This window comes from Sturnus vulgaris, chromosome 3 (assembly GCF_052056855.1).
Source record: "Sturnus vulgaris isolate bStuVul1 chromosome 3, bStuVul1.hap1, whole genome shotgun sequence".
In the NCBI taxonomy this organism is placed as follows: Eukaryota; Metazoa; Chordata; class Aves; order Passeriformes; family Sturnidae; genus Sturnus; species Sturnus vulgaris.
This window is the reverse complement of record NC_142245.1, coordinates 104,927,304-104,949,753: the sequence shown is the minus strand read 5'-3', so window position 1 is coordinate 104,949,753 and position 22,450 is coordinate 104,927,304. Positions and strand designations below refer to the sequence as shown.

At 37.6% G+C, this 22,450-nt stretch overlaps 1 long non-coding RNA gene across 1 annotated transcript in view; it reads left to right on the top strand.

Annotated features, from left to right (window-relative positions):
- Positions 1 to 21,312, top strand: part of LOC148224518 (uncharacterized) — a 38,018-nt gene extending 16,706 nt beyond the window's left edge. The window contains exons 2-3 of the long non-coding RNA XR_015802749.1: positions 12,705 to 12,795; positions 20,838 to 21,312. This is a non-coding gene — a long non-coding RNA (uncharacterized LOC148224518). The remainder of the gene's footprint in view (positions 1 to 12,704; positions 12,796 to 20,837) is intronic.
- The last annotated feature ends 1,138 nt before the right edge of the window (positions 21,313 to 22,450 follow it).

Genomic DNA, 22,450 nt, shown 5'->3' with positions numbered 1-22,450 from the left:
ATATACGTTATGAAATTTAATGCACGAATGATGAATCTCATCTAACCCTACTCTGCACATATGCCTTTAGTGCATTTCAGGGCTTTTTGGTGTACAAAGGATACTTTCATACACAATGAAGTAATTTAAGAGTCACTGAAATAGCCAAATAACTTCACATAAGTAACAGTGTCATTAGAGTATGTTTTGTGATACTTTTATTTAGAACATTCACATGAAAATCTCATGACCTGATTATTGAGAAATCAGATCCTTGTAAGATTAGAAAGCCAGGAGGCTTCATCTCAGAAACTAACAGTGGTGTAAGATGAACTTTTGAAGATTAATATACTAGAGTGACAGCTATGGATTAAACTGAAGATCATCAGAGCTAAATATATGAAATGAAGACCCTGGAAATTCTATCATGGGTTAATAACAGAATCATATTCACCCATAAATTATGTCTGATGGATACATGTAGCCTAAATTGGAGGATGAAAACCTGCCACCTAAAAATGTGTTAGACTCACAGGGCAATTGTTATGAGCTGCAACATGTAAACTTGTGGGAAACCATAAAATACCATCAGTCATTTTGCTGCCAATTCATCCTACTTCCCAAGTGTGTGTTTGCTGAAGAGTGTTCACAGCATCTGAACAGAACTATGGGAGGAAACTTCTGTAGGATCATTCACCTAACCACTATGACATTCATATTCTTAAATAAAATAAGGCAGGGCTGCTGTTTGCTCCTGAGGCTAAGTGACAGAGGGTGATTCCTGTCCACAAGCCCTTGAAGAGGTGGCTCTGTCCAGGCTGGAAATGTTTCTTGGTTTGTGCTGTTTCCAAGCTGTGTTCATGCACTGTGAGTCATTGCATCCAGAGCTGTACCTCGAAGCACCTTAGGAATTCAGTGTCAAGGAAAATCACATAACTGTACCTAGCTGCTCCTAGTAGCCCTGTTTCATTAGGAATACAGTCAAAATTCATGGACAAGAACTTTATCCAGTATATCTACTGGTGGTGATACTAATAAAGGAAAGGGAGTGTATGTGACCAGCTGCTGGATGACTTATTGACTCAGAGAAACGGTATGAAAGTTAAGTAGAGAAAGCTTTGGGTAGTTCTGAACTTCACTGGCCTGCATAGTTCATCAAAAATCTCCCAGACTAATATTTTCAAGCCTTTAATTTCTAAACGTAGAAGAAAGTGTTGGCTTTCCCCATAAAAGGATGGATTTTTGTTTAAATGGTAGCCCAGAAAAAAGAGGAAGATATTGTTAAATATTACTGAGGTGTTTCTGGGAGTCTCAAGACTTCATTCTTCCCTGGGAGAGGATTATTCATGAAGGCATCCTTTAAAACTACAAAGATTCCCATACTGCAACACAGCAGCTCACTGAGTAGATGAAATAGGGGCAGCACCAAAAAATGTAATCTGGTTTTGGAGCCTGAGGAGCTGGAAGGCAGTTGGCATCAGAACTGCTGTTTTTTCAGCTCCCCAAAACCATTTCAGAGGCAGTGTTTCCTAAAATTTTGTTTTGTTTCTGGAGTTCAAGAAGGGTTCGTTCAACCTACTCAGGAACATGTTGTGATTCTCAGGATGTCCTGGGCAGGGCTAGGTGTTGAATTTTGATGATTCTTGTGGGTCCCTTTCAATTCAGTATACTCTATGGTTCTATGATTCTGCTTAATTTCCTTGAAAAAATAAATGAAAAAGTTTTGTTGTCATTAATATTGTCCAAGAGACATCATCTCTCCAAAATATATTCGTGTTCATTTCAGAGAGAACATATCTTGTATGATCCATTCCCCAAGGATGCAGTCCCACTTTTAAACATGCCTGTATACTTATGTCTATTCCTTATTTACTTATAAGTAAATAAGCAATAGAAATAAGTACATTTATTTCATAAATAATACTCAAATAAGAGTATACTTACTTCAGTTGCTTTATATATAGATGAATGTAACAGAAGTTGTTAATCTCACTTCAAAGCAAAATTGTCTTTTCTCCATGTGATAGAAATGTCCTTTCTGGAGCTTGCAGAAGCTACTAGTTCACGCTTTGGGTCCATCTGTCTTTAAGGCAATGAAACACATCACACTGCAGTTTTCTCATTCTGCTCTATGAGTCTTAGACCATTCACAGTGCTGTCTAAATAGCTTTTGAAATTTGCCCCGTGGGAGATATGCAATTCCAATAATTTCCGACCTTTGTTACCTCTGAACTGTAATTTACTTCCTTTAAGAAGACTTCTGTTTTTAAACACAGGCATCTATTTTGGTTTTGGTGCAATGAAGTCTTGCAAAGAAAGCACACAATGGTCTCTCTTGTAGCCTTCACTGTCAGATTTTCTACTTTTGCAATGTCTTGCTAAATTTTTCCATGCTTCGTAATTCTGATAAGAACACTAGGAGTAACCAAGAGAAAGTTCAGAGCGAAGAAGAGGAGAAGAAGCTTCCTGATTAGCAAGAAAAAGAAGCATTTAATGGCTAGTATTATGGTTGATCTGGATTCCATGTCCAGTCAGAAAAGGACAGGAAAAATGTATATGAAGGTATAACAGATTCATAATTATATTTGTCCTACACCTTTGTTTTAAAGCCTGTTCATAGAAGATCGTTTATGAACCTGCTTTGGGATTCTTCTGGTTGAAAGGGAGTATATAAAGTGCAACCATGGCTGCATTATGTATGTCAGATGACTGAAAAAATTAAAAACACCATGGACTGTGAAGTGTGTTGTGAAATAGAAATTAATGAACAAATGTGCTAATAAGTAAATGACATCTTCAATATACTATGAAGCACAATTTGTAGGAAACAAATGATTGTTTGCAGATGACCTAGGTTTTTTACTTTGAAAGAAGAATCTCAAAGTAAAGCAGGTGGAGATTAATTCCTTGCCTTGTACCCAAGTCAATTAATTTTTTTCTTTCTACAGTGTTGAGGGAGGAACCCAAGATTAATTTTTGGAGTGTTACATGAATAAGTAAAATTAATGTGATATCTCTATCTGCAGAGTGCATTTTTACTTGTGAGGATAAATTACTTTTGTGTCACTTTCAAACCTAAATAGTCTCTGTCAAGAGAATAAAATATCCATTAAAAAGATATTTTTAATGCTTATCAGAGGTGTTTCTGTGCCAAATACATACTATCCTGTGAAGTACAGAATAGTGTGCTGGTTACTCCTTTGATCTCAATATCCTTCATCCTGGTCTGCTGCCAAGGATCATTCACTCTCTGCACACATCAGCTGGGACAGGGAAAAATTAATGCAACTGAATTCACATCTCACTTTCCCTATTTCTCTGACTCTGATGTCCTCAGGGAAGCTATTCCTCCCTGGTGTGGTATGAGCAACACCACCTATAGCCATACCCTCAGCACAGACAGATGGCATCTTCCTTGCTTAGTCAAATAACAGACAAAGTGCCCCTCTTTAAAGCTTGCAGCCAGCCATGTTATGATGACTTTTCTGAGGAAGGACAGCCTGTGGCACAAATACATTACAAAGTATAATGCAGAACGACTGATCTAACTCTGCCCACATCAGGATATGATCACCTCCGCATGGCACTGTTAGTTCAGGTGCCAGCACTATTAGTTCAGGTGCAGTTCAATGTGCAAACATGGCTTTGCTGCTTCCAACATCCACATCATTTTCCCCACAAAGCCTTGCCATGCCTTGCTCAGTTCCACTGTGTGGTGGTACAAGAACTTATACAAATGCCCTGTCTACATATGGTATCCTGTTAGATATCATATCTGCATTTATATGGACCTTTTCACTGGATTTACCAAAAATCAATAAATTTCCATACAGGAAAAAATTCTTTAATGGTGGTGAGGCAGTGGAACAGGTTGTCAAGAGAAGCTGTGGATGGCCCATCCCTGGAAGTGTTCAAGGCCAGGATAAGGCTTTGAGCAAGCTTTCTAGTGGAAGGTGTCCCTGTCCATGTTAGGGAAGCTGGAATGGGATGATCTTTAAGGTCTCTTCCAACCCAAGCCATCCTATGATTCTGTGATTCTACTCTATGAACTTAGATGGCAAATTGACATCCAGTAAAAGATTTTGCCTTGAATACTTCATCATCTTAATAGAACAGGAGGAATAAGGGTTTGTCTAAAACAGCAGATTAATGTCTGGCATGCTGGGGTTTGAATTTGAACCATCTCCTTCATGCCTCTGGTGGTGCCTAAAGAGTTTTAGCTGTTTGGGAAAGACCTGTGTTTTATTCCAGGCATCATTGGATGGTGCCACTCAGAGGTGCTCTGTGCAGGGTACATACACCAAGGGAAGCCAGGACACCTCTGTTGTGTTCTATGCCCACCTGTGCCCATCAAACTACAGACATCTAACAGTGATGTGAGGGCTGGTCTGTGGCTCTATGGCCAAATGTGACCGCTCACAGCCACCAAGGCAAGCACTTGGCAGCACAGCCTACGGCTGTGAGTGTACAGCTGGCCTGGCCACTGCAAAAGGCAGTGCAGGCTGACAGGGGAAAAAGAGCCAAGCACTGTTCTTACACTGTGACAAGCACAAGGAGTGCAAGTGTTTACAGCACCTTTGGGAACAGATAACTTGGGATTCACCTGAAAACACAACACAGAGATGCCTGAAGTTTCATGCTGGAGATTTTAGAGAATGGTTTCCTCATGACAATACTGTGGTGGCAGACATCATAAAGTCTCAGAGTATCTTAAAGTAAATACCCAATGTTTACTTAGACGAATTTTTCTGTGTAATTTTTTCACTATTTGTTCTGATTTCTACCATGCTTTTAGGGTAATCTTAAAACTTCACTATATCACAAGTTTGGATCTGGCTGTACATAGCTTCCATTGATTTATTATTTTCCTACATGCTATAGCATAGAATATTTCAGTTGGAAGGGACCTACAATGATCATCAGGTCAAACTGTCTGACAGTTACAGGGATGACCAAAAAGTTAAAGTGTTAAGGGCATTGTCCAAAGGTCTCTTAAACACTGACAGACATGGGGCATTGACCATCTCTCTAGGAAATATATACCTATTTCTATATTTAATTTGATATGCTGAAGCTGTGAAGAATCATCAAAGTACTTTTCCCTGAATTGCTGCCATCAAAGAAACAACAGCAAGGGTCCAAGCAGCCAGTGCTTTACACACATAATTCTTCTCAGCCTAAACTTTCATTTTTGCATTAAAACAGCATAAATGTCCCTTGGAGAGGGATTGATTAGGATTACTGGATTACTTATATCCATTTAAAGGTGTTTTTGTGCTGCAAGGGTGGTGGAAGTGCTCCAATTGTGAATTAAAAATAAGGCCTTTTCAGTCAAAATTGCTTTGAACTTCTGTAATCATTAATTTAATGATGGTAATTATGATCCATTGCAAATGTTCCATGCCTGCAACACTCATGACACAGCTCACAGTGGTAAACCTTGCAGAGCCAGATACAATGATGAATGTCAGATATTCCTTCAGTTGTTTTTCAAAGGATAAATATTTTACTGCATATGTGTCCGTGTGCATTGGACTTTGGTACTGAAACAGAGCTCGTGACACATGGCACCCACACAAGTGGCTCCTGTTCCTGTCTGTGAACAGTCAGAGCATCACCTCGTCTTGCACAAACAGAGATTGCACAGGGTTACAGTCAGGTGGCTGATGCAGCTATTCTGGAACAGTGAGCTTGGAACTGTCTATCCTGGAACTGCAGACACCAGATGGGAATGAACCATAACCTGTTAGAAGAAATTCTTTATGTGTTGGAAATTTTTTTGTTTCCTTTTGAATTATTTGAACTTACTCCAAAAATACTATCTGTTTTGAATTTATTTTTTGATCTTTCTCATTCTAATGCAAGATGAACAAATTTTGAATACCTTTTCATTTACATCTGATCAGGGGAAGAATTTCTGATGCAATAAACCTTAGGAAAGTAATACAAGACAAAAGTTCAGCTTCCACACAAAATGGGTTGAGTTTTTCACCTCACTTTGGTGACCAGGCAAGTACAAAGCAAGTGTAAATGCATACCACTGAGGTAGGTGATAGATGAGAGAGAGAGAAAATTTATTTTAATATGCTCTTATACTACCTCATCAATTACAAAGATGTTAAAAAAAATATAATTTCAAGTCTATAGATTGCCAGATAATAAATAAGAGTGAAATCCCTGAGTTTTGAACCCATACGGCACAGGTGCAAGTGATTACTCCAAGTTATGTGAACAGAGGCAGCACATGCTGACATTTGGGCACGGGAGGCTTGACATTTGCACATACATCTTCTCTGGATGCATCCTAAGAGCAGTGGCAGATTTTCCACTTTCCATATCTGCAAGCCAGAACTTGATGAGACAATGATGCTCAGGAGAGGCAGTGAGAATCAGATGGTAGACTTTATTAGGTAAGGATAATGAAAAGGTTTCAGGAACTCCTCATAGGAAAGGATCTCAATTCTATTTATCTTACTTTGATTCCTAAAAGAACACAAGCTACAAAGTGCTGTAGCTGTGCATGCTGTGCATGCACTTAAGACATTGGAATTCTGAATTAAGATGTATTTGTTCAAATCCCTTTTACTGTAAAGGATCATGCATTTCACATCACTCTCACCATTGGAGTTTAAGGAATCCACTCATGGCCATGATTTGGCTGATGGACCACTCTGGTGTGGATCCGTGAAACTGCCTTCCATTAACAGTCACCTGCATTTTAGGGGCAATTTTAAATTTTGGTGAAAAAAGAATGAGTGAAAGCAGAACAAAAGAAAAACCAAAGCCCAGCTGACTGAAAGCTCCTGGAATAGACCAAGTGAAAACTGATTCCTGTGCTGTTTCATGACACATCTAAGCAAAACTCAGCAGAACAAAACCTCTTTGAAGCTCTTAAATGTTCAGTGTTTGCTGAGGTGCGTTGCCTTGCACCTGCGTTTGTGAAATAAGATGTATTTTGAAGGGGGCAGGGTTGATTTTGGAAGGTGAGATGGCTCACTTTGTTGTGCAAGTCAAGTGCAATGGCAGCACACCACAGATGTCTGCCACATGTTGCACACATTTTAATATTCAGTAGCAAATGTTCTCATTATATGAGAGCAAGAAGAATAAGGTTCATTTCATGAAAGCAGGTAAAGTAAACCCCATTGAGATGTGTGTCATATGGAATGCATAATGGATGATGGTCCAGATGCATCCAAAAAAGAAGCGTGCTTTGCGTGCAGCTGAGATAGGGAAGCTTGTGGTAAATTCTGCCCTTTGTCTATGAGGCTTTGGCTCTGGACAGGGATTCTTGTCATGTGTTTCTGCCAAATATTTTAGTATTTAACTCATATGTTTTACCAAATATGGGTATCTACTTCAGCACTCTTGTGTTTACCATTTGCATATTTTTTTCTTTCTTGTTCTTGCAGAACTGGTTAGTTAAAAATTCAGTGGGCATAATGATTACTGATTATAAATTAGCTCAAGAGAAGACTCACACTTTTATTTTGTAATAAGTAGAACACAAGGAAGAAAACAAAACAAAAAACCCAAGCAAATTAAAAAACTAAAAAAAAAAAGGAACAAATTTGAATTCTCAGCAAGAGAACACTATAAGAAAATTCTGGTCTCAAAAAATATAATCAGCTACCAGACCCTCTTTGGAATAAGTTGCATGGGTAACTGGACAAGCTGAATTTTCATCCAGTGAGAGGTATGGTTCCATTTTACAATGGTCATTTAGAAGATGAGAGACCTAAATAAAATGTTGCCTGTTTGTCCAATTCTAATATTCTCAGGGATCTCATTCCAGTCTAATTGTCATAATAGCAGTTATAACAGTTAGTACACAGGTCCCTCCTATGAGATGCAGTTCGAATTCTTAATAAGTCTGACTGAATTCAGATGACAGAGGTCAGGAAATAAAACATAGGTTTTTACCAGAATGTTAATGTGTCAAATCAGGCTGCTTATTTAGGTGCCTAAATATGGATTTATGGCCTGATGTTTGTGTTTTACATTAGATTTGCATGAATAACATTTGAAACCTTACATTCTTGGCCTGAACAAATGAGTAATGTTTCTTTAAGGAAAAAATAAATAAAGCCAAAAAGCTAAAACCCCAGAGCCTTCATTAGTTTTTGTGCTAACCAACATTCTTATGTTTTATATTCAAACCAACATATTAACATGAAACAATCATTCCAGATGGAAGTAAATATCACTTCTAGGGTCAGGAAAGGGGTACATAAAATTCTGGCAAATTAGAAGGAAAAATCTGCAGGGGCTAAAAAGCTCATTAATATATGCTTTAATCCCCTTGTGGATCGTTGTGGTTTGGACCTGCAAAAAGTGAAATGAGAAAATGCTACCATAAGCTGACCAGCTTTAGTGCTGAAAGGCAATATCCAAAATGTTCTTCAGGCTTCCAGGGAATGAAAGGCTTGGAATGGATATTTCTGTATTGTTCTTCTGAACAGCTGACTTCTTAGACGCCTACCCTGAATTAACATGTCTCAGGCTATGGTGTGAACTTCAGCAGAAAGCATGCACCTAGCCAAAAGCCAGCATAATTTAGAAGGTATAACACTTTATAAGAAAGATATTTTTAAAGTTTTGTTTAACAACAAAAACAACAAACAACAAAAAAACTCCCAACAACTGAACATTTCGTTTTTGCCTTGGGGATAAAATTTCAAGAAACTACAGTTTATGCCATGATTTAGCTAATCTACCTAAATACAGCATCTGTAACTCCTTTATGTGGTATTTAGTATTTTGTAAAAAAAAAAATTACTGGTTTTATGTCACAAAACATTACAAAACTATGTTAATGTCTGTTCTAAATTTAAGTTTTAAAAGCAGAATCATATACTTCTTCCTTTTACATATTTCACCTGGTAAGACAAGCAAACAAGCCACATCTCTTTATATTGTCTTTTCTTCCCACTATGGGTTTGGTTCTTTGCAGCTGCAGGAGCCACGTTGAGGGGCACCAACTCATAGAATGAGAGGCAACATTTTTAAACCATATTCAGCTACAACACCTGATTCTTGGCTCCTTTAGATGTGAGCCAGACATTAATTATCTCCATGTTGAGAAGTAGAACTCATTTCACATGAGTGCTGATTGAATTTGACCAAAACCCAAGAGTTGAAGTCCCAACACGAGGCGGCAAAGCCAAGCATGTGACCAAGTAGTTCTGCATGAATTTCACCAGCTGGCTGTACACTAGAAAACTCAATGTCCATGGCCAAGACCTGCAGGCATCTGAGGGTGCTACTTGAAATGCAGCCCATCTATTTCATACCTTCTGAAGCAAAATATGATTTATAACTGGCTCAGGATGGGCCTCTTGGATTCAAACCTCTTACTGGAAAAAGTACTTACACAGAAACTACTACTTCTGCTTTCCTTCATTCCTTCTATACCTCTCTCACCTACATACACAACATTTGCATGTGTGTTACCCTTATGTATTGATTACTTCAAGACTTTGGATCAACAGAAGATCAGCAGAAAGTGATGCAATTGTATCAGCCAGGAACCTGAAACATTTCTAAAATGTTTCCTAAACATTAACAGGAGCCAGGAGGTATTTTGATAGTCTTATAAATTTAAACTCATTTATAAAAATTACTGAATTTATTGGTTTATTATGCGAGCAGGAATTACATATTGTATTATAAAATCAAAGGCCAACATAGTTCAGATATCTTCAGCTATAATTAAGACTTCCATGTATTTTACAAGATTGGAGAGAGAGGAATACTAAAAAATCTATAGAGCTTATTCATTAAAAAAAGCTGCTTATGTAATCAATTCACATTTTTCTGTGTGTTTTATGGCATCCTGCAATATCTGTTCTCAATATACATTGGGCAATTTCAGCTATATTTATATAGCTGAAATATTTATGGTTGTGGATCTACAAATATAGATGGGATATGGCTGTTAAAAGGTAGGTCTGGTTTTATGCATGTTATTATTTATTATGCATATCACAGTAGCACCCAAACTGTATGTACATGTTTAATGTCACTAATGTCAGTCCCCATCCTGGCAGCAAAATTTGTCCTTAATTTGTAGCTGAGCATCCACAGAATTGGTGCTCTGGTTTGCTTACCAGTGGTGGGAGGAAGCCCATGAAATAAATCAGGTATTTTTTAAATGGAGTTGTTTGAGGACTGTCCTCAGCAGCAGCTCCTGGTCTCCTGTCTTCCAACATCCATATCTTTATGGTCCCCAAAGGATCCAATCCCGTGTCCCTCACCTGGCTGACCTTTCTGTCAAGCCCATTTAAGCCTCTAACTCACACATATTCCTTTGTTTAGCTCTATTCACCCATCCTGAAAAACCACCCCGGGATCCTGACATCCTCCTGGCGTGCAGGAATGCTGCTGTCCCTGTCCCATGCACCTTGCTTTGTCCTGCTGCACACCTGTGCTAGTGCTGCTCTGAAAAGCCAGGACAATGTCAGCCACAGCTCCTTACTCTGGCAGGGCAATTCTTTCTCACCATATCAGTGAGACACTTATATAAAAGAAAGGAGAACTGCATGCTAACATTGGCAAAAAAAATTTAAAGGTCCACATATCATGACCTCTTGTATGAATAACTTAGTTAAAATTAACATCATTACCGTGATTGAAGGGAATGGTTTCTGAGCTGTTGATTAAGATACTAATTTTGAAGAATTTCCATATCATTATCATCCCAAAATTGTCTGATCCATTAATATGGATGCCCATATATTTGGTAAAAAGGCATCTGGACTAGAAGAGGAGTAGGGAAGTGTACTCAGAAGGCCTCTACCTCATATCTAGGCAAGCCTAGAGAGATTTTAACCCATTGTATCACTTCATGGTTTTCTTGCTTTAAACTGAGCAGTGTCATCTTAACAGTTTAAAGGGATCTGCTCAGCTGAGAGGGTGGTGCTGGCCTCCAGTCATGCCTGGGAAGTGCCTGTATGTTTGCTGCCTGTATCTGTTATTAATTTGTGTCTTAAAATAAACTTGTAGGCATTCCCACAGGAACTTGAAGTTGAAAATATATGAAGGATTGGCAGGATCAGATTCATAATGATGCATTGTTCACATTTGTGATCAGTTTTTTGATGCCAAATATGTACTGTGCAGTTTCACGACAGATTTTTTTCTCTAATAATCAGCCTTACTGCTAAACATCTAAAGCAGGATGATGTAAAGAACAAATCACCGCACAGTTCACCACAATAGGGGAAGATTTATTTATCCAGGGAGATTTCAAATGGACATTTAGATACTGCCACAGTGGCAGATAAATTAACATGGGAAAGTGCTGCTGATTCTATTTTCCAATAGATCTAGCACGTTAGCAGAACACCATGGGCTGGAAAAAATTATAATCTACAAATGGAAAATTGCAATATACTGAAATCTAACCAGGGAGTCAGAGGAACATGTCTCCTGGAATGGCTCCTGTGCTGGCAGAAGTGACTGGGCCGTGATCCCAGAGTGTATTAATCTCCAGTCATGAAGCTAACACAGGAAGGTCATTTAGTTATTAGGAAAATAAAACAGGTTTTATAAACTGAAGTGTGGCGATCATGAAAGGATTACACTCCTACCAGTTTTGCTCAGGACTGTCCACTGGCTATGGTTAGGGCAGCAGGACTGCCTGTTACAGATTGTCTCCAATCTGCAGGACAGCACAGCTTGCAATCACACAGTTTGGCTTTCTGTCTTTGCCCAAAAAAGGTAGTCCCCAAATGTTGCCAAGATTTGTGTTTGAGAGTGGCATCTGGCAGGAGCTACAGCCATGACAGAGAGGGTGTTAACAGCTAAAGAGTACAGGCAATTGCTGTTCACTGCTTTAGCTAGCACCTTCTTCTCATTTTATTTGGTAATACAAGCATTACCCATGTATCTTATAACAGCTCTCTGTACAAGGTGTCCTCTGGATGTCCCTTGGCCTCCAGGAGCATCTCAGGACATGATCACTGGAAAGTTTGAATCTCAGTAGGCAGAAGAAAGGACACAATACAAGAGTGCAATACTTATCACCAAATTTTAGTGATTTATATGAGTTGATTAAATTACTTTATCCATGGATAGAAACAAGAATTTTCACAGGAAACCACTTCAGCTCTCCATCTCGCAGAAGGCAGGTTTAGTTCAGATTTTAGGACAAGTTATTTTCTGTGAGGGTAATGAGGCATGTGGACAGCTTACCTGGAGGCATTGTGAATGCCCCATCCCTGGAAGTGTTCAAAGCCAGGTTGGATGAAGTTCTGAACAAACTGGTCTAGTCAAAGTCTCCCTACCTATGTCAGGAGGTTGGAATGAGATGGTCTTTAAGGTCCCTTTCAAGACAAACCATTCTATGATTCTGTGATAGTATCAAAAACTTCCAAGCATGGGTACTGCACAACTTGTCTTTGCAACCTCTTCCAAAACCTAGCTGACCTAAGGTTTTTGGCACATGCTAATTTGTGAACTTTCCCTAGACATCTGACAGCAGCCTTGCTGCAACCAAAGACCACTCATTGGCCTTCTTCATTTATCAGCCTAGACACAAGCCCTCAGATTGCCAAGTGGGACCCCTAACAGCTGGGGTAGGACCATCACTGAACCAAGGAATGCAGCCTCTCCCCCCAGTCCTGGCCTTAGACTCACACATCATAGAGAGAGTTGAAAAGAGATCAGAAAGAAAAAAATATTGTTTTCACTACATCTATATTTTCATTTGCTTCATATTTTAGGAGCCATGAGACAAAAGGGCAAGAAAGGAAGCTACAAATCCTTTTCAAAAGGCAGAGAAAAGAAATGAGCAGCAACAACAAGAAGAAAAAGGTAATTTTGAAATATATCCTTAACTTCTAAGCTGTAGAGCCAGGCCGTGGATATTGTTAATGAACCATTAGCCCTGTCTTAATCACAACATCTCTTTCTTTTGTTCTCACACCCCACTGCTTTTTCGCAGCCGGACACACTTGGGTTTTCAGAAGTGACAGCACTCCTCATGAGCATGGCTCATGCTGGTTGTAATGGACACATCTGTGCTTGCAATGTTTGTCCATCATATCCACTGTTTGCTTTTAGCAGCACGAGAGGAGAGTGTGGCAGCCTGTGTGTGTGTGCATGTGTGGGAGCAGCAGCGAGAATGCAGAGACTACTTAAAACCCTGCTAAGCTGCTCTGTTTCTCAATACTGTATTTATTGCAACTCACTTTGTAGTCAGATGAATGGAGTATTTTTTTAAAGGAATTTTACTCCCAATTGTTTTTACTACAACATAAATTTGCTGACTCTTTATTAGTCAGTAAGAACTTGGGCAACCCTTTGTGAGACTTGATCTTCTATTGAAATGTGTTCAGCTTTGCCCTGGAAGTTGGCCTTTCAGCTGAGTAACAAAAACTCACAGGCAAAGCTCCTCATACAGTCACAGCATTGGTTTTCTCTGCACAAGCCTTCCTCCAACACTCCTCCTCAAATGAGTTCCCTGCAGCAGTGTCGGTACTGGTGAGTGAAACATGGCCAGGGCATGCTGTGAAATTGTGAGCACAATTTTGGGCATGGTTTTGGGCATGGTTTCAGCCCTGGCCAGCAAGCAGCTCCTGAGCAGTGCCTGGCAAGGTCTGGGGAGCTGCCTGAGCGATCTGGCTGCAGCAATGCTGATGTGGTGAGAGTGTGAGTCATGCCACGTCCTTTTGGCCCCCTGCCACAGACTGGCCTCCAGTTTTTACTCAGTGAGATGCAATCACACTATCTGCCCTTTTTTCCCTTTCCTTTTTTTTCCCTTCTCTTTCTTTTTTTCTTTTTTTTTTTTCTTCTTGTTTTTCCTTCTCTTTTTTAATTCGTTTATTTTTGTATTTTTTCCCCTTCTTTTTATTTCCCCTCCCCAGCAATAACTTAGAGTACCATTGTTTTAAGCTCTGATTCTGTACTGAAGGTTGCATGGGTGATTCTTTCTGCATCTTTGGAGTCTTTCTAATCTTCCTGCAACTCTATTTTTACCCTACAGCAATTTCACTGACCCTGTGTTTACACTGAGGTGACGGAACACCCTACAGTGCTCTACATAAGTTTGATTGTTGATATTGGAACTATAGAAAGAAACCCAACCACAGTCTTACATAGGGAAAGGATAAAAAATACTGTTCCTTTTGCTCTCCTTGATAATAATTGATAATTATTTTTTTTGTTTGTATATTTTTTAACACAATTTTTATTTTCTTATATTTTATCTAGAATTTACATTTCATATAATCATAGAAGCAGAGAATGTTTTGGGTTGTAAGGGACCTGAAATTTCAATTCTGCTGCTATGGGCAGGGAATATGTGGATGCGCATTTCATGCTGTTTTTTACCTTCAAGTAAATCCTATAAATTAGAATATAAGATACAAAATGATGAAAAGTTAGCCTTAAAACACATTTAGATTTCATTTATCTTTTTGTGCATCTTCCTACCATCACTCACTCAATCTACTGCTATGTCTGCTTTTGTATATTGTATCCTAACAATCCTTTAGAAGATTTCCAGCCAAAATGGATATTGTGACTCTAATGATGATAAATATTAAATTAATTTCCTGATTGGTTCAATATTCTTGGATTAGTAACATCCTACTTTGAAATAACCAATATTTCAGACACAAACTGATTCTTCTGTATTTATTATTTATATCATTGAGCCAAAGAATAATAATGTGAAGCAATAATACAAATTAATGTTAAAAAGATTCATAATTTACTTTTACTTAGGGATGCTGATAGCTGGAAGAGCAATGGCAAATATAATTAAAGTTGCATAACTCTTCCATTCTATCCGTTCTTTAATTTAAATAGTTTTCTTAATTGATCATTATCCATTCCCAACATTTGTATTCATAGTTCCTGCCTGTAAGTGATTTTTTTTTGGTGAAAATCTGTGTAAAAAATGTTCCAGCAATTCTTGAGAATAACAAAACTACAAAACTCAAAACTCAAAACAATCCCACAAAAAAAGCCATTATTTTCCCCATTAAAAGAATAACTCAAAAAGTCTGTCTTTTAAGAACAGCCTTCATTAAGATAGCTTGAGGAGCAGGATGAAGAGCCAAATGCTTTGTTGTTACAAATGGGGAAATGTCGATAAGAAAAACGGGACTTGTGGTCATTTTCATGTGCAGAAAATTTGGCACATAAGTTGCTGTGGAAATGGCCTCCTTTGAGACAAAGTGGTTTGGTGAACATTGGCTACATTTTGACCAGAATGGGAATCTTTGGCAACTCAGCTCTGGCTGCATGGAGTATATTTCTTGTATGTAACTATCAGCTATTACTCAGGAAACGAATTGTGCAGTGAGTGAGAAACAGTTCGAAAATTTGTGTTAAAGAGACTTTTTTCTTCCTAAAACTTGAAAGGCAAACAAGTCTTTGACGGAGTATCAAACATCACTAAAATTTCTCTCTGAAAAGAAGAAGTAAGCCATATTTTAGATCTTTCAGAGTTTAATTACTTCATGGATTTTGTATATATTCTAAACTAAGAAAAGAAATTCAGCTTAAGTCTTGATTGAATGGTCAATGATCAACACTAGTAGAATTTTCCACTTCTGCTACCTTTTTCTTCTTTATATTTGGGCATTTATTGACTTCTGGATTCAATTAGACCAAATATGTAATTGTTAATACAGCACTAATAATCAGATCCCTTTTTTGAGAGAAATGTTAAGCAGGCAAACCAAATAGTCTTATTTTGCCCCACATACATTCTCAGAATCAGTCACTTTAGAAAAAAAAAATATTATTAGAAAAGCTGTTCCTGTCTTCATCCGTTTGTCATTGAGCAAAATTGTACTGGTTTTCTGTACATGGAAGAGATCAGGGTTAATCCCAAAAGTAGATTTTGGGCTTTTCTAGCCACCTGTGAGCTAAGGACTAGCATAGTAAAGAACAAGTTTGGAGGAGAAGCTGAAAAATATCTCAAAGAAACTTGTCACTGCTATAAATTCTGACCCAACAATTCATTGACAGTAGAATCCTTAACACCTGATTTAAGCCATTCAAATATTAGGCATTTGGTTTAAATTGGTTGCTAAAGTCCATTGTGTAGGCAGTGGAGAAATAGATACAAATCTTTTTGGATGGTGATCTGGGATTTCAGACAATGGCAGTGATTCAGGATAGTATCACCTTCCTCTGAAGGTACCTTTCTGATTCCTTGAGATTTGGAGAGATGTTCATATATTGCTGCAAGCATCTAACCCTTAAACTGCTAGTCAGTGAGACAAATCCCAGAGCAGATTCTCCAATATCAGCAACAGTCAGACATAATCTGTTGGTTGAATTCAGCAGTTTATTAAATGATCGTTTTTCAATTACAACAATATCAAGATTTGGCCATGCCATTTAACAGAAGTGAGAGGGGACAGGTGAGGTGTGAGGAAGCTGTATATGCTTCACACAATTAGGAGCAGCTTTTGCAAATACTGGGTCTCAGAGACATTTTCTTCTAATTTCTGCCACATTCGAGGTGGAAATTGCTGTCCTGTTAGTGCTATTTATTGTTTTCCTAAAAGTACCCTAGTTGGCACAGAGGTCAATTTCTGACCTTTTATAAAATATGGAATATTATCTTTAAAAAGTAGTTAATTTTTACCTTCATTCCCACATTCACTTTCTTAGGCAATATTAGATCAGTTTTGAATTTCATTTTTGCTTCTAATCCTGGAATTATTATTTTCAGGCATTTAATATGTTTAATCCAGCACAAGACCTTTCCCTTGTACATATATATTTTTATCTACTTTTTACTTATCTTTAAGTACACACCATGCTATATATGAAAACAGAATGTCTTCTGAATTGGTAAGCACACATACAAAAGGAAGGTGTGAAAAAGAGCCCATTTCATAGCTCTGAAACCAGTGATCACTGTGTCACATGAGACCACCCCACAGCAAGTAAGAAATTAGAAATGTTGGGGGCTGCTGAACACCAAATTTTCACAGCAGATTGGCACAAAGTTGTTTAGCACAGATGTTTCTGTAATTGTGATACACTGGGAAAATTCTCAGTGTTCCAACTTCAATGGCTCCCAGACTCCCACTTCCACCTGCGTGGTGTGGTGGTCTGCTCTGGACACACTGGCCTGTAATGTGAACCATGTGCTAACATGTGCATTGCTCAAAAACCTGTTAAATTCCCCCTTCCCCCCGTTCTCACATCTTTAGGCTTGTTTCCTCATTTCTATTTTTATGATTAAAGGACTTACAAAATGGAGAATATAGAGGCAGCAGAAATCTCATGAGACTGGAGATGTGGGAGGGAGTTGGTCAGGTACTTCCAGTTTGGTAGAGAACTACATTTGCTCACTGCTCTGTGCAGGGCATGCAAGGATCTTTGGAAAGAAATGTGATGGTGCTCTTTGTAATTGGATGACCAATTTGTGGGGAAAAATGCAATGCATTGCTTCTTTTCTTCAGGTTAAAATACTACTTTAAAAAAAAATTAGGCATGCAAATACATTTCAATCCATTTATTTTTCTTGCTTTCTTTTTTTTTTTGACCAACACTGTTATGATTCCTATTAGCTCTCACATAAAACTTTGCCCAAGTAAATTTCAGTTTTCATTGTATACTTGTCAGAGGTTCACTGTTGAACTCACCATTGTGCACGTGTATGTTTGTGTGAACAGAGGAGACTTAACCTCATAACACAGGAAATGTGGACCAATGTTTTGATAACATTTTATAAACAAGTAGCAGAAAGTGGGTCCAAGAAATTAATAAATAATTTTTATTAAAAAAAGGTGTATGTAAAAATGTTAGTAGATAACAGAATATAATATAAATGAATTCAGCACTTAAGAAAAAAAAAAGAGCAAAAGACTACTTTTCTCTCAAAATCATGGTTAAAGCAAGACAAGTAAATTGTATATTATGTTTATATATATACTCTCACTTACTGCTTGCTGTTTTGTACAGGTACCATAAAATTGATAATATTTAGAGCCAGAACTTTTTGGAAATTTTCCCACAGAATATATTTGCACTGGAAAATTGAAGATTCACAATGAACTTCTACAGAGGGAAAATTTTTTGTGAAATGGTTTTAAAAGGAAATATACGGAGCTATTTTGCTAAGATCAAACCTATTAATTTTGTTATTTTCCAAAAGATTTTTTTTAATGTTACTTATTTTAAAATTTGCTTTTAACTATAAAGCCTTGTTAAAATTATTCTTTGGAAGCCATACTTAACTGGCTTAGAAAACTTTTCCTTCCTTCCTTCCTTCCTTCCTTCCTTCCTTCCTTCCTTCCTTCCTTCCTTCCTTCCTTCCTTCCTTCCTTCCTTCCTTCCTTCCTTCCTTCCTTCCTTCCTTCCTTCCTTCCTTCCTTCCTTCCTTCCTTCCTTCCTTCCTTCCTTCCTTCCTTCTTCCTTCCTTCCTTCCTTCCTTCCTTCCTTCCTTCCTTCCTTCCTTCCTTCCTTCCTTCCTTCCTTCCTTCCTTCCTTCCTTCCTTCTTCCTTCTCTCCCTTCTCTCCCTTCTCTCCCTTCTCTCTCCCTTCTCTCCTTCTCTTTTTCTTTCTAGCTATCTTCAGTTACAATATTGAGAAATTATGAAGTTAGAGAATTTCAGCTATTCAAGCAGGTTTGTTTTGTTTTGTTTTGGTTTTTTTTTTTTGGTGGCATACTTAAAACCACAAAACTGTACCTTGCTAAAATGACAGTTTATCATGGAAAAGTCCTTATACTTTTAATTATATACTTATAATTTTTTTCAATATAAGTATTTTTATATAGGATGAACAGTGTCTAACCAGAAAAGGTCAGTTTTGTTGTATTAAAATGGTACAGTTTGAATTTATATCTCAGTTAGAAAAGGAGTGCCACGTTTGTCATCTAAAACATCACTGTGCCACTTAGAAAACCCTTTGAGCAGGCAGGAGTGAAGCCCTCAAAGACTTAAGCATTCCTCCTCTCTTCGCGGTTGATAATATTAAAATAAGAGAGGCAAAGATGGAAACCTGGAAAAAAAAGGAACTGTCTTTGTTCCTGAGTAGCAGGGCTGCCTCTCTGGGCGCTTCCCACCTCCCAGGGAGAATGGCTGAGCTCTTGGCAGCCCTCCTGGTCCCCACTGACCTTGGGCTAACACTTCACCACGGGGTCACTGACGACTGATTGATCACCCTGAAAGTGCCAGTTTCTCAAGGGTTACACAAACAACCTCCAGTCATTAAAACTAACTATTAAAAAAACCCACATTTTTCCTTTTTTAAAGTGGCTGAGTCACAGTTTGAGAATGGAAAGTGGACAAAACCACTGAGTAAACTCATCTTATAAATAATTTGTTTACTTCTATTTATCAGGCCTTGTAAATGACAATAGAAGTGGAGATGGATGTGAGTAGCCTCTGTTTAGAGCTATTACAATGACTCTTTCTTTCATATTCAAATTAGAGCTAACTCCAATTAACACTGCAGAATAAATAAAGTGATTTTCTTCTACAAATGATGTACTAAGCTTGTTTTATTTTGATGGTGATAGATGAGTTATGGCTGAAGGAATAATAACCTCATATGTACTATGAAACTTCTAGCTCAAGAAGGAGCAGATTTAAGCTGCTGCAGTAGCAGTGATTTATATATATTTCCATAAAAATGTCCCTTTCTACTGAAGTTCAATTTTTCAATTGATCAGAATATCAGAATTTTGACTAGCTTTGCAAGTGTTCAGATAGACGTAAATGTCACTTTTTGAGAAGCACAGTATTTCTATAAAAACCCAAACATTCTAGAAATAATGATCTGAAGTATCTTAATTTTTAAAAAAAATTAAGACAAAAAGTATTTATATTTTTCACTGAAATTTGCTGTGTTGACAAAAAAAACCCTTACAAACCAAAAAAAAACCCTACAACCAAAAATTTAACTAAATCAAGAATTTAAATGTCGTGGATTGCAATCACAGTTCTCTATCACAATTCTAAAGAGAACTGAGAATTCACCAAAATAATTATATTGAAGAAGTAGAAATAATTCTTACTTTCCTTTTTTGAGCATTGTATGAAAAACAAAATTAACAAGATCTTTCTTTTTCTTTCTTTCTTTCTTCTTTCTTTCTTTCTTCTTTCTTTCTTTCTTTCTTTCTTTCTTTTCTTTCTTTCTTTCTTTCTTTCTTTCTTTCTTTCTTTCTTTCTCTTTCTTCTTCTTTCTCCCTTTCTTTCTCTCTTCTCCCTTTCCTTTCCTTTCCTTTCCTTTCCTTTCCTTTCCTTTCCTTTCCTTTCTTTCCTTTCCTTTCCTTTCCTTTCCTTTCCTTTCCTTTCCTTTCCTTTCCTTTCCCTTTCCTTTCCTTTCCTTTCCTTTCCTTTCCTTTCCTTTCCTTTCCTTTCCTTTCCTTTCCTTTCCTTTCCTTTCCTTTCCTTTCCTTTCCTTTCCTTTCCTTTCCTTTCCTTTCCTTTCCTTTCCTTTCCTTTCCTTTCCTTTCCTTTCCTTTCCTTTCCTTTCCTTTCCTTTCCTTTCCTTTCTTCCTTTCCTTTCCTTTCCTTTCCTTCCTTCCTTCCTTTCCTTTCCTTTCCTTTCCATTCCATAATGCAAAGGTAGTTGTAAGGAACTTTCAGTGGTCTTGTGTAATGGACATACCCAGTGCAATAAACTGCACATCTGAACCTCCAGGATCCTGGTCCTTTACATTTTATTAAGAGAAGGGATATGAAGCCTGTGTAATGCTAGATGAAATTATGAGTTACAATGGTGGTTTTTTTAAGCTTTCTGGAATGTTCCCCGGTTCATGAAAATTACTATGATGATATAAAATGTTATCTCTTTGTAGATGATAATTCTGTTCTGCTGAAAGTTTAATACAATTAATATAATACAATTAATTCATTGTTAATGCAATTAAACAGATTTCAGAGTGTCTATCTCAAGTGTTCCAGTGACCTGTAAAAGAAGTTACATAAATTAAAAGAAGACTGTGTTTATGTCAAGTATTGAAAAGTTCCAGTGTCTACATGAGGGGTAAGTAAAGGATGTCCCAGTTTCTGTAGTGTTGCACTCTAAAATGCATCACATTGGCTTAAAGTTCCTCATTCCCTGGATCACAAAAAGAAGATAAATTCAGATAGTTTGTCACAATTACAGATATGACTCCTTTTTAGTTACTTTTTCTCTGCAAATGACCTCTTTCACTGCAGGATATGAAGATGCGACTTATTTACAATAATTAGCTCTTAAGATTTCTGGACTTGATTCATTACTCCTTCATGTTTTACAGGCAGAAGCTGACACCAGATTTAAGTTCCTAGCTGACTTTTAGGAATTGTTGATCCTTTTAAAAGGAAAAAGAAACTTTCCAATATCTGTGAAACAGCTTTTCTTGCAAGAAGCAATGGGCCTATTGCAGCACTTGAATGCTTAGGTTAAAATTCATATGCTTTGACTTTGAAATTTAGATTCTCTGCCACATCTTGTAAAGGACTCTTGGGAGCTTGAATAAACAGTTTTGAAGAAAATACTTTCCTTTAATGATGTTTGTGTTTTCTTTGTAAACTGCAATGGAACCTGGTAACCCATGGAGGATATTTGCAGCTCCAAAGTTTTCAGCTATAGCTGAGAGAGAGAAGGTTATACTGAATTCAACACTTAGACCTTGAGATTGATGCTTCCATATGAATTTGAAATTCATAAAAAGCATAAATGGACCTTCTTTCCTTCACCTTAAATTGCAGCAGATATGATGATAAAAACTATTTGCTAAAGGAGTATCTGTAGAGAAATACAAAGGGTTCAGCAAGCTTTTTGCTGAAGAAGAGCTGAGCTATCCTGTCCTCTCAGGCCTTGAAGAAAACAGTTAGAAACTTGATACATTAGGACAGAGGGGAAATAAAATCTTTTTTTTTTTCTGGGAGACCTTTTATATCAGTTTATGTTTAGCAGTAAAAAAAAAAGAAGCAAGAAGAGCTGGGTAGACAGCTGGGTTAACAGTAGGCAAGCACTTGCAGCCTGGTGACATTTATGAAAATAACAATATTTTTCATTTGTAGACTCTTCATTTAGGCAGCCAGGCTTTAAAAGCAAGTGAGATCCCTGTGGAGTGAGATCCTTTCAAAGGGTAAACTAATGTGTCTTCATACCAGATGCCTTTTTCCTTGCTCATTTATGTCACTTTCTTGCTACTCTGTGTACTTTTTGAGCTTTTCTGAATTATTGCATTTTTTTTTTTTTAATGACTGACAGATGTTGTGGATTGAATGTCTATGGCACCAGTTTGTAAGCCAGTCAGTTCTGCAGAGGAAAACAAAAAAAAAAACCAAAAAACCAAAAACCAAACCGTAAAAGACAAACCAGAAAACAAAGAAAGACAAAACCTAGGTCAAAATCCTTGCCTTTATGCTCTTTCCTTTCTCCAGCTCCTGCAATCTGACTTAATTTCACTGTCTCCTTCAATACTTATAAAAGTAGTGCTCACCTCAGACCTGACCTGCAGCAGCTCTTCTGCTGCCAACTGCAGTAAAATTTA